This window comes from Lagenorhynchus albirostris, chromosome 12 (genome assembly GCF_949774975.1).
Source record: "Lagenorhynchus albirostris chromosome 12, mLagAlb1.1, whole genome shotgun sequence".
NCBI lineage: Eukaryota > Metazoa > Chordata > Mammalia > Artiodactyla > Delphinidae > Lagenorhynchus > Lagenorhynchus albirostris.
Window position 1 is genome coordinate 39,411,607 of NC_083106.1, and position 17,544 is coordinate 39,429,150.

The 17,544-nt window shown below is 38.1% G+C and overlaps 1 pseudogene; it reads right to left on the reverse strand.

Moving 5' to 3' along the window:
• Positions 1 to 14,746: 14,746 nt before the first annotated feature.
• LOC132530463 (matrin-3-like) lies at positions 14,747 to 16,825 on the reverse strand (annotated as a pseudogene).
• Between the last annotated feature and the right edge of the window lie 719 nt (positions 16,826 to 17,544).

The window sequence follows — 17,544 nt, forward strand, 5'->3', positions numbered from 1 at the left end:
AAAAAGAGGGAGAGGACTCATATTAATAAAATTAGAAATGAAAATGGAGAAGTTACAACAGACACCGCAGAAATACAAAGCATCCTAAGAGACTACTACAAGCAACCCCATGCCAATAAAATGGACAACCTGGAAGAAATGGACAAATTCTTAGACAGGTATAAGCTTCCAAGACTGAACCAGGAAGAAATAGAAAATATGAACAGACCAATCCCAAGCAATGAAATTGAAACTGTAATTAAATATCTCCCAACAAACAAAAGTCCAGGACCAGAGGGCTTCACAGGCGAATTTTATCAAACATTTAGAGAAGAGCTAACACCCATCCTTCTCAAACTCTTCCAAAATATAGCAGAGGGAAGAACACTCCCAAACTCATTCTATGAGGCTGCCATCACCCGGATACCAAAACCAGACAGAGATACTACAAAAAAAGAAAATTATGGACCAATATCACTGATGAATATAGATGCAAAATTCCTCAGCAAAATACTAGCAAACAGAATCCAGCAACACATTAAAAGGATCATACACCATGATCAAGTGGGATTTACCCCAGGGATGCAAGGATTCTTCAATAGACACAAATCAATCAATGTGATACACAATATTAACAAACTGAAGAATAAAAACCATATGATCATCTCAATAGATGCAGAAAAAGCTTTTGACAATATTCAACACCAATTTATGATTAAAACTCTCCACAAAGTGGGCATAGAGGGAACATACCTCAACATAATTAAGGCCATATACAACAAACCCACAGCAAACATCATTCTCAGTGTTGAAAAACTGAAAGCATTTCCTCTAAGATCAGGAACAAGACAAGGATGTCCATTCTCACCACTTAGTCAACATAGTTTTGGAAGTCCTAGCCATGGCAGTCAAAGAAGAAAAAGAAATAAAAGGAATACAAATTGGAAAAGAAGAAGTAAAACTGTCACTGTCTGCAGATGACCCTATACTATACATAGAGAAACCTAAAGATGCCACCAGAAAACTACTAAAGCTAATCAATGAATTTGGTGAAGTTGCAGGATACAAAATTAATGCAAAGAAATCTCTGGCATTCCTATACACTAATCATGAAAAATCTGAAAGTGAAATCAAGAAAACACTCCCATTTACCATTGCAACAAAAAGAATAAAATACCTAGGAATAAACCTACCTAAGGAGGTGAAAGACTTGTACTCAGAAAACTATAAGACACTGATGAAAGAAATTAAAGATGATACCAACAGATGGAGAGATATACCATGTTCTTGGATTGGAAGAATGAATATTGTGAAAATGATTGTACTATCCAAAGTAATCTACAGATTCAATGCAATCCCTATCAAATTACCAATGGCATTTTTTACAGAACTAGAACTAAAAATCTTAAAACTTATATAGAGACACAAAAGACCCCGAATAGCCAAAGCGGTCTTGAGGGAAAAAAAACAGAGCTGGAGAAATCAGGCTCCCTGACTTCAGACTATATTACAAAGTTACAGTAATCAAGACAATATGGTACTGGCACAAAAACAGAAATATAGATCAATGGAACAGGATAGAAAGCCCAGAGATAAACCCACACACCTATGGTCAACTAATCTATGACAAAGGAGGCAAGGATATACAGTGGAGAAAAGACAGTCTCTTTAATAATGGTGCTGGGAAAACTGGACAGCTACATGTAAAAGAATGAAATTAGAACAATTCCTAACACGATACACAAAAATAAACTCAAAATGGGTTAAAGACCTAAATGTAAGACCGGACACTGTAAAACTCTTAGAGGAAAACATAGGAAGAACTCTCTTAGACACAAATCACAGAAAGATCTTTTTTGATCCACCTCCTAGAGTAATGGAAATAAAAAGAAAAATAAACAAATGGGACCTACTGAAACTTAAATGCTTTTGCACAGCAAAGGAAACTACAAACAATATGAAAAGACAACCATCAGAATGGGAGAAAATATTTGCCAATGAATCAATGGACAAAGGATTAATTTACAAAATACATAAACAGCTCATGCAACTCAATATTAAAAAAACAAACTACCCAATTTTTAAAATGGGCAGAATTTTGTAAAACTAGCAACAATAAAAATGTTTCATGTACATGTTAAAAAAAAAAAAGGCAGAAGATCTAAATAGACATTTCTCCAAAGAAGACATACAGGTGGCTAACAAACACATGAAAAAATTGCTCAACATCACTAATTATTAGAGAAATGAAAATCAAAACTACAATGAGGTATCACCTCACACTGGTTAGAATGGGCATCATCAGAAATCTAGAAACAGCAAATGCTCGAGAGGGTGTGGAGAAAAGGGAACCCTGTTGCACTGTTGATGGGAATGTAAATTGATACAGCCACTATGGAGAACAGTATGGAGGTTCCTTAAAAAACTAAAAATATAATTACCATGTGACCCAGCAATCCTACTACTGGGCATATACCCAGAGAAAACCATAATTCAAAAAGATACATGCACCCCAATGTTCATTGCAGCACTATTTACAATAGCTAGGTTATGGAAGCAACCTAAATGCCCATCGACAGATGAATGAATAATGATGTGGTACATATATACAATGGAATATTACTCAGCCATAGAAAAGGAATGAAACTGGGCCATTTGTAGGGATGTGGATGGACCTAGACACTGTCATACAGAGTGAAGTAAGTCAGAAAGAGAAAACCAAATATCATATATTAACTTATATATGTGGAATCTAGAAAAATTGTACAGATGAACCAGTTTGCAAGGCAGAAATAGAGACACAGATGTAGAGAACAAATGTATGGACACCAACAGGGGAAAGTGGCGGGGTGGTGGTGGTGGTAGGAATTGGGAGATTGGGATTGACATATATACACATATGTATAAAATAGATAACTAATAAGAACCTTCTGTATAAAAAATAATTAAATTAAGTTTAAAAAAAATAAGAAGAAGCAAAGCCTTCCACAATGGGAGAACTCTTAAGAGACATGTGCATGCATGGGAAAGGACTAAGTTCTCTGAGCCATTTCAAACTCTTGTCTCACAAGCTTCCTCTTCCAGTATTTTCTGTCTCACTTGCCAGTACTGTTCTCCATTATGCTAGAATCCTTGGAGTCATTCTTTGCAGTCACTCGCTTCAGGAGAGAAGTGATTTAAATATGTTTCCATAGCTATTAGATACATTCTTGACCCACAGAACCTAGCTTACATTGAGGGTTGTAGTGAACTCTGCATATTCCAGCAGGATGGCTACAGCTTCCTTACTTGCAAGCATACTGGCCACATATAATGCAAAAGAAGTTTAATCAAGAGGAAAAAACACGTATTATGCAAGAGGACAAAACCAAACCGATAATATATAACTTCTAGAGCAAATGTATTCAAAGCCCCATGTGTTCTTTTATGTCATATAGGGACTCATACTGCCAAGAGCTCTGTTTATATCAAAGGTAATATCCATGGATCCTGGGTTTTGACACCAACAGGCCAGTGGTTGGTGCTCCTGGTAGGCTCAAGTCCAGCCTTGGGTGGACAGCTCAGTCTAAGCTGTCCATTCAGTTCTCCTGAGGCCCTTTGAAGAAAGGATAGTGTAAGGATCCATCCCATCCAGTGATGAACACTTTTGTTAAAAAGATACGGTTTCTTGGGAATTCCCTGGCTGTCCAGTGGTTAGGACTCTGTGCTTTCACTGCCAACGGCATGGGTTCAATCCCTGGTCAGGGAATTAAGATCCCACAAACCTTGCGGCCAAAAAAACCCCCCAAAACAAAACAAAACAAACAAAAAACAACAACAACAAAAAACGATTTCTTATACCAAATCAAGAAAAACCATTAGTTTGGTACATTCAAGGGCGTCTGACTTGAACATAGTTGCATTGTTTACTGAAGCAGGTCAGCGTAAGCAGGACTCAATGTTTATTAATTGATTATATGAAGAAATGAATGAGTACATGCATGGCTACACTCAGAACTTAGAATATTCTAGTATATGTCTACTTCTACTTTTTTGAGTACTTGCTTCTGCTCTGGGAAGTAAAGGAATTTTAATCAGAGGATGGTGTTGGTGCTTGCCTAGATTCCTTTTGTTAGCTGAAGCACCCATCCTACAGGGGCTCCAGGTGTTAACTACTAACAAATCAAAGCTTCCCCTTTCTCTTATAGAGAAATTCTCTTACAGAGAATTGCCCTAGGTCAAGAGGCAGCCAGGAGCCACCTGACCTGCCTTGGATGCTATACCTTCCCAAACTTGGCCAGCGACTGACTGACACAGGAGACCAAATGTCAGCCCCTTCACCTCAAGGTGAAATCTGTGGTGTAATTCCTATTCCAGAGCTTCTCCATGGGATCAAAGCTATTGTTTAGCTGAGAATACGTCCCTGCCAGCTTTATTTTTCCCTGCCTATTCCTCTTCCCTCACGCCCCCCACCCCACTCCTGAGAACACTCCTCCAACAAGGCATTTGAACAGGTATCTCCACCTCTGACTCTTCTAGGGAACGTGGTCTCATCGATTGCACACTCAGAGCTATCAAGACCACATGTCAACATGAAATGGAGCAGGACCTATGGTCCTTGCCCTCCCCACCCCATGTCCTCAGCCTTCCTTTTTTCTGTGGAAAAACTTTAGCCAAAGAATAAGTTTAATCAGAGAAGTGAGAAAATGCAGGAACAAAGGAAAACGGTCAAAGGAGACCAAATAATAATAGTTTAGTCATTAAGTATAGTCAAGAACATTTAGTTCCTCCTTAAGGGCTATAGATAATATTCTGAGCCATATCCTGTGAGCTGTCTTATAGATACTGAAACTCCCACCAGGTGGAAGAAGTTAACTACATGATGACCAGGCTGTAGCCATGACATAAGATGCCACAATTCCGAGAACTGGCCTCAAAGAAATGGAAACAAACTGGCCCTGGAACTGAAGATTAACTGTACCTGACACAGTCAAGATGACGCTGGTCAGACCACTGATGATGACTGTCAGAGCTGACTATACCATTTCTACGTGTAGCCCCCTCCCTCTGTCTATAAAAGCTCTTGTCCCCTGATTGTCAAGGTCAGGGGGAGTCGGCCTTTGGACAGGTGTCCACCCTCCCCCCCTCCACTCTCCAGTTGCCAGCATCCAAAATAAAGCAAACTTTCCTTTCCACAAACCTGGCCTCTTTATTGGCTTTTGAGCGGCGAGCAGTCGGACCCCGCTTTTGGTTACAAACACTGGTGTCTTTCCCAAGCTTTTCAGAAAAAAAAAAAGGAATGGCACAGTATCCCAATCGCAGATAATTCTTCTTTTTTTTTTTTTTTGTGGCCGCACAGACACGGGATCCTAGCTCCTGGACCAGGGATCGAACCCGTGCCCCTGCAGTGGAAATGCGAAGTGTTAACCACTGGACCATTAGGGAAGTCCCGCAGATGACTATTCTCCAGTTGTTTTGAAGTCACCGCCCTCATCTTACTTTAAGCTTTTACTTAAAGTCAGTATTATCAGTAAATCCTTGGGTGAAAGCAATGTAATGGTAAGACCTGAGGACTGGTATTTGTAGAATGGTAGACTATACAGCTGGAAAGGACCTTAGAAGTCATCTAGCTTAACTTCTTATTTTACAAATGTGTTGATTGTGATACAAAGACATGATTTTCTCAGGGTGATACAGTTAGTGAGTGGCAAAGCTGGGACAGAACCAGGTTTCCAGTCTACCATTTTAGTGTTTTCTCCAAACCTCTCTCTTTCTTGTTAGTAACTGTGCTTACATGAGGGAATCTTAAAATTTGGGTGCTAGGTAGGCAAGCTGGAAGAAGTACCTTTTAAGCACTCAACATCATAAAATATTATTAAAATAAATTTAAGAACAATGTGACTGTAGGATGCTTGCTATATAGATCTTTATTTTTGAATCTTCTATAAAAATTAACTGAATTTTCTTGCTAGGGATAAATGCATTAATAAGACAAGATCCCATTTTCAGGAAGTTTTGGGGCTACTGTAGTGCTATAAGCAAGCTGTGGAGCCAGAGAGAGGTGGTAATTAATCTTACCTGGAAGAACCAGGGAAAGGTTCCCAGAGGAGGTAACATCTGAGACGGTCCTTGAAGAGTGAGTAGAATTTTGATAGGTAGAGAAGAGAAGGACATTATAGTTAAAAACAATAGAATGAGCAACTGCACAGATATTGGAAAGTCTGGGGCATGGAAAGCCTTCCCATGTGGCTGAAGTAGGTACATCTCAAGAAGAGAGGCTAGGAGCTTGACAGTTTGGATGAGATTGCTATGAAGGGTCTGGGATGCTGTACATAATGTTTTGTCTCCTGATTATAATGCCTTTCCATTCCTTCCCCCAATTTTCACCTCCGCATAAATTGTTTTATTCTTCTTTAGTTCTCATAGGGTATAGCACCATGCTGAATGCTTGGTAATATACACTTAAATCAAATTAGAGAAGGGGGAAAAAGAGAAGGAACCTGTAGCTGTCATCGTCATCTCCTTTCTCGGGTGTTAATGAAGAGAAATAAGATACAAAATCAGGAGATAAAACTGTAGCTTTGACACAAAGGTTAAACTGTCAATTCCTTAACTAATGAAGAAAAGAACCTGACATATTGAGCTTGTACTACTACTATTAACTATTACTGTTACTACTAAATATGTAAGCACTTTAGAATTGTCTAATTTAATTCTCACAATTTGCTCCATGAGATATATAACTGTAATTATCTCAAGTATAAAAATAAGAAACCTCAGGTATAGGAATTCAGTCACATGGCTAAGGTCACAGAACTACCCTGACATGGAGCACTATGAACAGTTTCATCTGTGCAAAGGCTTCCAGGGTCTCATTCAGGATACCACATTATATTTAGTTGTCATATTTTCTTAAGCTCTTCTTGGCTGTGGCAGTTTCTCAGACTTGTTTTTGATGACCCTGACAGTTTTAAAGAGTATTGTTTAGGTATTTTTTAGAATGTCCCTCAGTTATGGTTTTTCTGAGATTTTTCTCACTATTAGATGGATATTGTGGGTTTTGAGAGGAAGACTACAGAGTTAAAGTGCTGTTTTCATTGCATCATATCAAGGGTACATACCATTAACATGACTTAAACTACTGATGTTGACCTTGATAACCTGGTTGAGCCAGTGTCTGTCAGGTTTCTCCACAGTAACCTTTTCTTTCTCTCTTTCTCTCTTTCTCTCTTTCCATTCTCCACAGTAACCTTTTCTTTCTCTCTTTCCATACTGTAATTTTTGGAAGGATGTCACTATGAATAGCCCACACTTGAGTAGGAGCCATGCTCTCTCTCCTTGAGGGCAAAGCATCGACATCAATTATTTGGAATTCTTATGCATGAGAGATTTGTGTCTTCTCCCCCACTTATTTATTTATTCAATCATTAATTTATGTTATTATGAACTTACAGACATTTATTTTATACTGTGTTATAATCCAACACTATTTTATTGCTCAAATTGTGCCAGTTTGGGCCACTGGGACATCTTTTAGTTGGCTTCTGTGTCCCTTTGACATACCCCCATCATTGCAGGTTTTTGTTCTATTTTGAGCACTTCCTTACTTTCTGACACTACAAGATAATCCAGTACATGTTGTCTATTGCCTAAGCCAGTCCTAGAATCAGCCATTTACCCAATGATCTCTTGTTCCTTTTACTGGAGAAGGATCTTAGAAACCAGATCTGAGTGCTAGTTGTGCTCTTTGCTTTTGAGGTGTTATGGCTTCCAGGCCCTCTCAGCTGAAAGAGCAAGGAAATACCTATGTGTATACTGACCTGTGAATATATACATATTTAATAAATATTTCTATATGTAACCCTCTGTATCTATATTAAGCTAAACATGAGTTCATACTGATATCTCCAACTTTAATCCACTACCACATGGATCGTCCTCGCCTCCCCTACTTATCTGTAAACTCTCACTTCAGCAGTGAGACACTGGTTCTCACCACTTGCCATCTATTTACTTAATTTTTCAATTCCAATGTAATGGATAGCAGTATTAAAATTGTTAACCTATACCACTGTGGAGAAAAAAACTTTATCAACTAGAGTGAATTGCTTATGTACATTTTTTTTTGCCTTTAGTTTTACAAACTCCACATATTTGCAAAGTTCTCAGGTCAGCACATTTCCTCCTCATCCTCTCTTATACTTTTCCTGCCCTTTGCCTGAAGTGGGATTCTTTAATTTTTCAGATGGTTTGGAGTCTCAGAGGTGGGAGTGAATGACAAACGACATGCCGAACACCTACAGTGGAGCTTCTACCAGCAGGATTGGGTTAATGTCAGAAGGCGTGAAGGTGTTCCAAGTCCTTTTATTACTTTCCTCAGGGAAGAAATTGTGGGCCCGTGGTGGTTAGACCCACTCATAATACTCACACCTCATTTGGGGCACTAGGAGCAAGTTTCTCCTTACCCTTCACAGAAACAGAAAAAACAAAACTGATACCTAAACCAAGCTGTTATGAGCTGAGGATTTACACACTGCAAGAAATTCTCTTTCCTAGCAGAGATAGCAGCCTATTTTCTAGGAAAGGGCCATAGATGTTGATACTTCTCTGAGTAAGAACAATAGACAAAAATCATGGCTCCTTAAGTTCACCTACATCCCATGTGGAGGAAAGAAATCATTACCTGGTGGTGGCAGATATTTCAAGTTCCGCAAATGAGATTTTTCTGAGGGTCTCCCGTAAGACATTCATCTCTTTGCACTAAAAAGATCACTCATACACACACAAAAAGTTACAAAATATTTTCAGAGTCAACTAAATAACTTTGTGGATGAACTCATCCACGCAATGAAAAGTTCTTGGGTTTTAAATTCCACATTTACGGAGTCCTTTGGAAAAACACAATAGGATGGTTTAGAAATCAGTCTAGTCTAGGTGATTCTGGGAACACCCTCTTAGAATGCTAGTAATGTTCTCACCATTCTCAAAACAGTCCCTTAAGTACTACATTTTGAAGTGACTTAGGTTGTTGTTCTATGAGAAATTTGTTTTCTAGGCAATTTCCTATGGAAGTGGCAATTTTCATTCAACTACAGAGGATGATCCTGTTAAAGCCTCAGTATAGGTCATCCTCAGGAGAATTACTTATTGAGATGGTGAAGGAAATGTTGCTCCATAGCTACCCCATCACGATTGTTACATGGTGATCATTGGATAGATTTCTTCATAGATTGACCCTTTTAGTGCCTTGCTGGGACCATTTCCCATGTGTTACTTTTTAAGGTGACCATGAATTTTAATGGATATGTCTGTTTCCCTAGGGTTCACACCCATCAGCCCTATTATGTCCCTAGAGCAACAATGGATAAATCTGATAAAACTTTCTCAGGAAGCAACCAGATTCAACAATAGGATTTATATCTATTAGTTTTGCCAAATACATATAATATATATTAAATAAGTTAGAGTATATAACATAATTATCTATCAATCTGATTCAACAATATGACATATCTATTAGTGTTGCCAAATATATATGGTATATATTAAATAATTTACAGTATACAATATATATTTCTCCATCAATCTATTTATCATTACTCTCTGCAGACAGCCTCCATTGTTTTGTAGCATATGTGAGTAGAAATTACATGTTCTTAGACGCCCTTGTCCAAATTTTCCCTTTATAAGTCTGAAACACCCTGACACACTACGTTTTTCCTCACTTAAGAGAAAATGTAGAAAAAAGTGACTTTTCTATTTTTTCTCAAATAAATTGCAGCAAGATTTATGTGTGCAATACTCAGTAGCTGTAATAATGACAGCTCTAGCCAGAAAGCAAGGTGAGTAAGTGGATTGGGTAGAACATAAACAAAATACGGTACAAATATATTATTTGTATTATTGAGAATAGGATTGTTTTAAACTTCATACTGTGAAAATTGATTTCCTTTCATATGTTTTGTTATTAATTATTAAATGCCTTAATATGTTTTTCTATTTGGGCAAGTACCAGTAATATAATGTTTTACTGTTTAGAGATTAAATATAAGCCTTGATTAAAGAGATGGTATAATCTAGAGGTTAAGAAGGCAGGCTCTGAAACCTGACTACATGGTTTTGAACATAGCACCATTATCTACCAGCTGGTATTGTGTGACCCTGCGCATGTTATTTATCTTTTTCCTGCCTCAGTTTCCTCTTTGGAAAAACAGGGAAAAACGCAATTCTACATCATGGAGTTGTGGTGAGCTTATCAAATTAAATGTGTGTGAGATGGTTTGAATAAAGCCAGGCACGGAATAAGTATTCAATAATGTTAGTTACGCATTATTGCGGTCTTACAATGCCACAATCTGTTTTAATTTGCGTGGACTATTCAGTACGTGTAACCAATAGAAGATACTGAATATATCAGTTTCTTAATCATCTGGATTATGATGTTAGGGCTTACAATAAAACTTGGAAGAAAATGAAAAATAAGACTAATTTTCTTTGAAATTATAAATTAAATATCTACCACCTCATAGAACAATAATCCATAATCTATGTTGTCATCCATATAAAGTTGGACCTTATTGTTCTCACTCTGAAATCAACCTGAACATGGTGTGTAATTGGAAAACAAACACACAAATGAAAAACATAATACAACATTCCTAAAAATTTAAAAAGCAACTTAATTCACCAATGTAACCCCCCCCTAAAAAACCGCCAAAGAGGAGATTCAGTCATAACATACCAACAAAGTTCTTTGAATCCTCTTTTTTACCTATCTTTTAGAGTCCTGCCCCACATGGTAGAGAAGATCAACCTAAACTTTCATCTGCAATGCTTCAAACATCCCCTAAAGCGAGTCTGGATTGATCTTTAACTTTCTTGCCCTCCATTCCTTTATTTTTTCTTCTTTTCCATAATTTTCTTTTGCAAATCTTTGTCATCTCCAATTTAAAGCAATCCAACTGGCTCTGACTCCTTTCAATTCTTCCCTTGCCTGGTAACCTGACTGCCTAAGACCCAGGAATTTAACAGGCGAAAGAGAAATGTTTTTAGTGGGCAGGGTAAGAAAGAGGATATGAAAATATCTTATTATTTTTTTTTCTGCAGCAAATGGAGTTGTAAAACAGGAAAAAATCAGAATAAATGATAATTAATATAGATGCATATTTATATATATATTAATTATCCAGTCCTCAATTATGCTTACTATTCAACTGGCAAAATAAATATGAAAAAATAACTGTAATTACAAATTGTGGCTTCTTTAAACATATGGCAGGCTTAGTAAGACTAAGCTCTACTTTCAGAAAGAAAATGAAGATCAATTGATCCTAGTCAAAAAATGATATTTTACACCTTAAAATAGTTACATATTAGTGGTAAGTATAATTAAGCATGTGTTTTGGATAGTGTCCTTTATCTCCAAAAGTTGACAAAAATAATATTAAAATGCTATTTCATCAGAATATTTAGTTGAGCTACCCTTTTTGAATCTTTGTATCATTTTTTGAATGATATTCCTTATTTTGTTTAAACAAAAATGAAAGAATGGAGAACTTAATGCCTTATCAATCAGGTGATTTTTTAAAATTCAGTAAGAAAGAATTTCTGCTACTTTGAAACATTCTATTGGAAAGTGAAAGAGAAAGGAAGGGTCAGAATAGCAATACTGACTAGTACCCAGTTCAGTAAATCTTATTTACTTTCCAGTTTCTCTGACACAACTTATTCTGATACCTCATTTCATCATGAGAAAGTATAATCAGGAGTGGATAATTTGATACAATGTTATTACCAAGTGATAAAATGTTTGATTGCTTTATATTATTGCCTAAACACATCCCAAAATGAGTTTTTAGATTAGGAATACGTTTTGAGGTATTATGTTACAGACTGTGAAGTCATTTGAAAAATGTTTGAGGTTTAAATGAAGATAAATCAATAGTTGAAAATATTGTTCATATAAAAAAGCTAGGGATTTTATCCTAGGCATGAGACTGACACTTCTTTTGATTCATATTTACAAACAACTTACTGAAGGGTCAAAAATACAGGTTTCTCTGAGCATACCTTTGAATATTTAGAAGAAAGTTATGAGCATGTTGTTATTCTCTACCACAAGGAAGCATTTTTCTGAAATACATTGGTCCTCTAAAATAAAAATGAACACAATCAATAGCAAGGGTTTCTGAACCTCAGCCTAGTATCTGACTATTTTGCTGCAGATTATCAAACTTTTATTCAAAGCCTTACCAGCTAGGTATCAAAATGCATTATTTGTCTTCACTTTTGGCCTTAGACAACAGTTTAAAGTAGATCTAAGGATTAGACCTTTGGGAAAAAATGAATCATTCAGTTCTTCCCTGTATAACTTATTGTCTCCACCACAACTACGTATTAACAGTTTTTCATAGTGAGTATAAGTAGTGCTTTATGTTTAACTATGAGAAAAGTTAGCCCAGAAAACAAAACAATGGGCTTCCCTGGTGGTGCAGTGGTTAAGAATCCGCCTGCCAATGCAGGGGACACGGGTTTGAGCCCTGGTCCGGGAAGATCCCACATGCCGCGGAACTAAGCCCGTGCACAACTACTGAGCCTGCGCTCTAGAGCCTGCAAGCCACAACTACTGAGCCTGCTGAAGCCCATGTGCCTAGAGCCCGTGCACTGCAACAAAGACGAGCCACAGCAATGAGAAGCCTGTGCACCACAATGAAGAGTAGCCCCTGCTCGCCGCAACTAGAGAAAGCCTGCACGCAGCAATGAAGACCCAACACAGCCAAAAATAAATAAATACATTAAAAAAGCAAAACAAAACTGTTGCTGCATGAGAGGATAAGTTCTCATTTAGGTACTATTATAAAATCTGAGCTATTTAGAGAAAATTCTGTCACCCTTAGCCAAGTTGTCAGATAATGTTTTAAGACTTATTCCACAGGGCTATTCTTAATTACTGTTAGTCACGTTCAGTAGCTTTTGAGGATATATGCAGAATATAAAGTTGTGTCATAAATTATGGTCATTACCACAGGAGTGACAATACACAGGATACAATTTAATAGGCATTTTTATGCTTCTCTTCTATTGGCTGCTTTTTACACCCATATGAAATTATTCTTCTGTAATACTTAAAGGAAAGGGAAGCAAGGACTTGCCTGGTGGTCCTGTGGGTGCTCTCAATCAGGTGGCCCGGGTTTGATCCCTGGTCAGGGAACTAGATCTCGCATGCATGCCGCAACTCAGAGTTCACATGCCTCAACTAAGAAGTAGGCATGCTGCAACTAAAAAAAAGAGATCCCGCATGCCGCAACAAAGATCCTGCGTGCCGCAATGAAGACCCAGCGCAGCCTAAATAAATAAATATTTTTAATGAATAAATAAATAAATAAATAAAAGGGAAGCAAAGAGTTCAACATAGTGAGAGGCAATTGTGGTTCTCAACTGCCAAGACTAATTATGTGTTTTGTTTCTGCCGAAAACTAAACAGCAAGATACTGAATTAATAATGGGCAGAATCTTGGTTGTCATTTACCGTTTACCCACAGGTCCCTGAGGTTGTCTGCTCTGTTCTGAAATGTGAAGTAGCTGATGGCAGGGTATCTTCTTCACTGGGATTCTATTCCTTCCTTTAAGTCTATCTAGTGCTACTGAAAAAGAAATCACTAGCCCTAACAAATTTGCCCTGAGGAAGTTCTGTCTTGATATCAAAAAGTAGGACCAGATTTTTGGTAGGCATAGGCTAATTAGCAAGCAACAGAAGAACATATAAAATCTGCTTTTTTTCATTGGTTTACTAACTTGGAAAATAATGTTTCCAGACTATTGGACAAGGTAGAGACATTATCAAAGATTTTATGAATTATAACATCCTTCCCCAACCTGTCAAGCTAAGAAAAATAATGAAGTATTGATAGAATAAATTAATTATGTGACATTAGGTAGAACAGTGTAAGTTTGCATTTACAATGATTAAATTTGAGGGAACAAATTTTCTTTTACCTTATGCTTTTATTCTAACATTTGAACCAAGTTTTTTGTTTGTTTTTTTTAACTGCCTTTTGGGGGTTCTTGATTCTTTAGTTAGTAAGTGGATAACACTGTATTTTATGTGTCTTAAAAGCACTTTTTTCTTTCCATATGCCATGGCTTGTAGCTACTTGAATGCAAATACTTATAATACTATGCTAGTCTTTTCCTTATGTTTACTGCAAGAAATTGAAGTGGTGATGAGTATCAATGACCATTGTTGTTGTATTCTATGTCTCGAGAGTTGAAGTAAGGCCTAAACATGATTCAGACAAAACTACACAGGAAGCCAATGTGACACCTATTACATATATTAAAAATACAGAGATTTTGGATTCTATCACTATCTTTGTAATCTGTAAACTGTAAAAGTGCTAGGTTTATAATTTTATTCATACCACTCTCATGTCCTTCTTGCTATCACTTCTTGGATTAAAAAAAAATTGGTTGAGGAAGCAAAACTCAGTGACCATCTTTCATATTTTACTGCTATTAAAACCTTCAGGGCTTATATGATTTTCTTTGTACAAGTAAATATATTACTGTAGACTTTATCTTAGAGATAATTTGTTCAAATAAGCAAATCAATAAATATTGAGTCAAGGAAGGTGAGCTACAGTTGGCTGATTGCCAAGAAACCTCACAGGACTGCACTACCTTGGAGAATTTACTACAGCGTGACAATAAGGTCTGACGCAGTGTTTCAGGCTTCTAAGATTTAAAATATTTTTGTCAATGGGCCACAGTTGGAAAACCAAAAGCTCACTCAAAGTAGATCAAGCAAATCAGATTCAAGAAGTATGTTAGGTTCTTGTTCTGACTGGTCATCCTTTGTATCTTTTTCACCATCTTCACCTGACTTCTCTTCTTGTTCTTTACCTTCAGTTGTACTTTCAGTCTTCTGGGAACCATCAGTTTTGGATTCCTTATCACTTGGAGATTCTTTGCCATCTGGAGAGTAAGATCTTCTCCGGGATTTATCTTTTTTCAGTAAGTCAATGCCTCTGTTGGGAGTCCTAAGTACCACGGTTTTGTATTTTTCAGACAGGTCAACTTTTACATATCTCCCTTGAAACCAAAGGGCCTTTTTCAAACAGTGGTCAACCATTGCCATTGCATCTTCTCTGGTCTCCATCTCAATAAAGGCCTTTATTCTTTTATACTTCTAGGATAAATTAACTCTCACTGGCTTGCCAAATACTAATGCTGGTATAGCTGTATAATAATCCACTGCAGCCTGAGCATCTTCTGTGGTTGCCATTTCAATAAATGCCTCATTAATTTTATTTAGAATCAGATGATTTGAATAATTCCAAATGGTTCCACCAGCTGTAATAGTTGATATCTCAAGTTTTTCCCTTGCCAGACATCCATGATGTGAACAACTCGGCTAGTTCCCACTCTGCATGTGTCTTGGTCCTTGCAGGTTTCCATTTCCAGCACCCAGATTTCCTCTTGGTCCAACTGCTTGTCCCCCAAGATGAAATGAGGGAGGTGGAGGTCCCAGAATTCCTGGTGCTGGGTTTGTACATTGCTGCAACATGAATGGATCACCCATTGTATGTCCTATATCATTGTTAGGGTTCCATTCTGGGTAGATTTCAAGAAGAAGCTGGCATCAACAACTGTGACTTGCTCCATTGATATGTTGACTCCACTCCTTATTAGAATGAACTGGCAAATCACATATAGAGCACAGATGGGGATAACCCTTTGGTAAGAGTCCCTGGAAGTCTTCTATATTGCTACTTGGAGGAGCACCCCTCTTTTTCTCAAACAGAGATCTCTCTTGTAAGAGGCCAGGACCATGTCCCATTCTCTCATACTCACTGTCAAATTTATGATAGTTACGTGAGGTCTCACCAAAAAAAGAATCATCCCTACACCTTTCTCCATCTCTTAATCTGTCATCTTCATAATCCATTCTGTCATAATAACCAGATTCTTGCAAATGACTTCCACAGTCATAACCAAGCACTGGGTTGAAACTAGGACCATGATCATCAAAACTATCTCTTCTTGGGCTTCCCTGGTGGCGCAGTGGTTAAGAAACCGCCTGCCAATGCGTGGGACACGGGTTCGATCCCTGGTCTGGGAAGATCCCACATGCTGCGGAGCAACTAAGCCCGTGAGCCACAACTACTGAAGCCTGCCCGCCATGCTCCGCAATAAGAGAAGTCACTGCAATGAGAAGCCTGTGCACTGCAAAGAGGACCCAACACAGCCAAAAAAACCCCCCCCAAAACAAAAAAAAACTATCTCTTCTAAAGTGCTTCTTTTCTTTCCAATCGTCCCTAGGTACTCTGTATGGTGGCTCCCATGTAGCAGATCTGCCATCTCTACCATAACTCAATGTAGGGCCTTCTTCAGTTCTCCTCCTTTCAAGTTGTAGAAGGATTGGGGGCAAGTTCTCAGGAGTAATCTTGTCCTCTGGATAACGACTCAGTTCATCTAAGTCTCTAGCAGACAGACCAAAGCTGGCCAAAATGTTACTGGGCTGGTATGCACCTCCACGGTGCTGAGAAGACAAAGGGAGGGGACCTCTACTTCCAATGTTAAATACAGAAATCAAATTATGGGAAGAAGTACTAGCAGAAGACAGTGCACTATGGGCTCCTTGTTGATTCAATGAAGAACTCATTCCAAGATTTGTCAAAGTAGCAAGGTGTGCAGTACCCTGGTTCATTCTTCCAAGAGACGCTGACATACTTAAAGACTGGGTAGCAGCAGCAAGAAGGCCTATTCCTGCTGCAGACAGGTCACGCCCACGGCCCTGCGAGTCGCTACCAAGAGACGACTGCTGGAATGACTTGGACATTGTAGAACTATCTCTTGTCTAGTTTATAGATTACATTTTTTTAAAAAAAAAGATGGCTAAAAAGAAAGCTCAAACTAGAAAACTAGGTTAACTTTGCTTCAAAAAATGGTAATGCCAAGAAAAAGGATCAATAATGACTGTAGAATCTTCTTCAAGCTGAGAACCAGCAGACAACTCTCAGTCCCATTTCAGCACGCGCCAGGCCCCTCCCCCTACTCAGCGCGTGCACGTCGCTCGCACTCTCAGCAGTGGTCGTTGTTCTCTCGCGATAATTTTTAAACAGTATTTGAAAAAGTGGGAAATAACTTACTGAATAACAACTTTGTGCCAGGAACTATGCTAGTTGCTTATGTGCCATCTCACTTAATCCCCACAATTCACGGCCCTGTGAATTAGGCATTATACCCTTCCTTACAGATTAGGAAACTGATGTTCACTTGTTAGTGCCAGGAAGTTAATGACTGACGTTGCTGAAATACAAGCCCAGATCTATTGAACCCCAGAGCCTGTCTTCTTTCTCTGTCATTTTCTTCCTGGCACAAGTGGGGAATTCTATTTAATATCCCTCAACATTATTATTCCTTTCATAAATATTTAGCTTCTCCCACATGCCAGGGGTACTGCCAGACGTTATGGATACAAAAAAGGAGTTCTTGCCTCCTTATTTTAGTGACTGTTTTCCTCTTCTGAATATGCGAGTCCAGTCTGATAACCTCAGTTATGCTGGATGCAGGAAAGTGGGACTC